Raw genomic sequence first — 439 nt, 5'->3', positions numbered from 1 at the left:
AGAAAACATAAATATACAAAAAACATCACACAAGCAAAAAAGTTAATATAATATATATACACACTATATCTATAATGTTTTGCGCACAGTATATAAAGTCTCCCTCTCACTGAGCGCTGAACTCCTCTTGAATGGAGACGTCGATGAATAAGGATGTTTTTCGCCGTGATGTCAGGAAGCCGCCAACAAACAGGGATCATTATACTCGCTTTGGATAATGATGTGTTGACAAGGTGCGATAAAGGACGACGTCGCTGGGGAGGATAATGCGGAACGACTCTCCGATGCAGGTCGCGGTGATCGTGTTTCTGACTTGTTTGGAACTCGCGCTGTCGATTGTACGCGGGAGGAGGGCGTGCGAGTGGAAGCGAGCGCCTGGAATAGCGTACTTATTAAGGTTAACGTGTGTGAGTTCTTAGTCTTTTTTTTAATAACAATT

This window comes from Penaeus monodon, chromosome 25, assembly GCF_015228065.2.
Source record: "Penaeus monodon isolate SGIC_2016 chromosome 25, NSTDA_Pmon_1, whole genome shotgun sequence".
In the NCBI taxonomy this organism is placed as follows: domain Eukaryota; kingdom Metazoa; phylum Arthropoda; class Malacostraca; order Decapoda; family Penaeidae; genus Penaeus; species Penaeus monodon.
Note: the sequence above shows the minus strand (reverse complement) of the source record.